General features: G+C 53.1%; 1 non-coding gene across 1 annotated transcript; it reads left to right on the top strand.

The window, feature by feature from the left end:
- The first annotated feature begins 1,992 nt into the window (after positions 1-1,992).
- Positions 1,993-2,068, top strand: TRNAV-GAC (transfer RNA valine (anticodon GAC)). Its single transcript has one exon. It is a non-coding gene; the product is annotated as a tRNA-Val (tRNA).
- Positions 2,069-2,369: the final 301 nt, after the last annotated feature.

Raw genomic sequence — 2,369 nt, 5'->3', positions numbered from 1 at the left:
GGGGCAGCAGGCCCATACTGAGCACAAGCAAGTTTGAGTTCTTTCAGAGTTCTAAAAGGTACAGGTTCATGTTCTCACACTAGTCTCCCTGTCTCGTCCTGTCTTTCTACAACAGGAAAACAGGTAAAGCCGGTTATTGTTTCCCTATATTTCGAGCTTGTTCTATAGATGGTTGGAGCGGGGCTTTCCCAGATATTGAGCTATAGACTCTGGAATCAGCCCGACAAGGGGAGCAGAGGATTGAATGTAAGAAGGAGCTGAGGGCGGTGGAGGTCCTGCGGTTAAGGCAGCCATAGCCGTGAAATTTATATCCCCCGAGTCATCCTCAGACTCCAAGTTGTTCTCATATTCACATCCCTCCATTTCCGGCTCACCCTGATACTCTTCAGACAATGATTCGTCCTCATATGGAAACATTTCTACAAAAAGATCCCTTACTTTTGATCCTAGCACTCCCATAGTTATTTACTCCCAGATTACTTTATTACTATCCTCTCCCCCCAAACTCTACTTAAAAGCACTTTCTAAAGGCTCTGCACTTACTCCATGTGCACACTTCGGGGGGGGGGGGGGTTCCATCACCTCTCCTCTTTCCCTTATTCGATGGCCACACATATGGGCGCCAATTATCGCAGTCCAGCCATGACGAGTCTATTATGGGGTCTTCCAACGGGAAAAGGTATGAAATTGAATAAATGATAGACAGAGACTTAAAGATATATACATACAGATGGGTTCGGGAGGACAGCACGGTGAACAGTCTCTACTGCTCCTACTGCTCCTAAGCCGATGCAATGGCGGCTCCCACAAGCACATCCGTCTTTATTCAGGGGGAAAAAACATGGCCATTAGCAATTCAATTGTTTCCAAGACAACTCAAAGACAGCCCCCACCATACCATTCAAATCTAACTTTACACCAATAAGAAACTAGCTTTCAGCCTCTTCCAGAAAACACCGGTGGGACAAGCAAGAATCAGGTGTAGCTCTTTGTTAACTAGGCAGGTGAGGTGGGGGGTTGGGCCCAGCACCTCTGTCCCCAAGATATCCAGATTGCAAAAATACACTGTTTATATTTCAGTCCCCAACACTCAGCCTCCGGTCACAGGAGCCCACATGTGGCCTGACTGACCGGCAGTGGGAGGCAGAGCACAGTGCCTGGCTGGATGCCACGAGTGCTTGGCACAGCTGTGCCGTGGACAGTGGACAGGACAGGAGGCTTGGCAGTGAGAGGTCAGGAGTGGGGAGTTGAGGGCCACCATCCTAAGCAGCACTGCTGATGTCCAGATACAAGAACAGAGCTACACAGTGTCTCTCAAATAGTAGCAACTGACCTTGCTACTGAGAGAGGCATCCCCTGAACCTATCTCAGATTGGGGCCATCCTCACTTTCAAGCAATTCCACAACTGCCCATCCCGTGGAAAGCCAACATCAACACCTGTGGGCACACTGGCTTCAGCTGGCCTGAAGCCCCAGCCCCGACCTCTAGCTGGCTGAGCCAGGCAGACCCAGCCCCTTCCAAGGCTCAGTTCAACCACCGCCACCTTCCCACGGGCTAAAGAAGGCAAGAGTTTCCGTCTGATCGCAAGGATCGCGGTCCCATCTGCCCTCTTTGATTTTGTGCTGGGGGAAGGTGGAGAGGTTACAGGTTATGACAGAAGCCCATCAGAACCTACCCCTTCAATGTTAACCTTCTGATGACCCTGCTGAACTCCACTTCCTTATGTTCCCCGGACTGAGGTGCGTGGCGACCACAGTTAAAGAACTGTGCACCTGGGGAGGGGACCCCCCGGGGCTTGCACCTGGGGAGGGGACCCCCCGGGGATTGCTGAAGAACCTAACGTATTCACACTCACAGCCCTGATCTCTCGGACTCGTGGCAGGGCAGCGGGGTCCGTGTGCTTGTTGGGGAGGGTCAAGCCCAACACCGGGTGAAGCGCGCCAGATGGGAACGCCCTGAAAGGCCGTTGGGTTTTAGAAAAACCAACCGGGGCCCTGGCCAGTTAGCTCAGTGGTAGAGCGTCGGCCTGACGTGCGGGAGTCCCGGGTTCGATTCCCGGCCAGGGCACACAGGAGAAGCACCCATCTGCTTCTCCACCCCTCCCCCTCTCCTTCCTCTCTGTCTCTCTCTTCCCCTCCCGCAGCCAAGGCTCCATTGGAGCAAGGTTGGCCCGGGCGCTGAGGATGGCTCTGTGGCCTCTGCCTCAGGCGCTAGAATGGCTCTGGTTGCAACAGAGTGACGCCCCAGATGGGCAGAGCATTGCCCCCTGGTGGGCATGCCGGGTGGATCCCTGTGGGGCACATGCAGGAGTCTGTCTGACTGCCTCCCTATTTCCAACTTCAGAAAAATACAAAAAAAAAAAGAAAAA

The sequence above is a fragment of the Saccopteryx leptura genome, chromosome 2 (genome assembly GCF_036850995.1).
Source record: "Saccopteryx leptura isolate mSacLep1 chromosome 2, mSacLep1_pri_phased_curated, whole genome shotgun sequence".
NCBI lineage: Eukaryota > Metazoa > Chordata > Mammalia > Chiroptera > Emballonuridae > Saccopteryx > Saccopteryx leptura.
The sequence above is the reverse complement of the archived record's forward strand: the minus strand, read 5'-3'. Positions and strand labels throughout refer to the sequence as shown.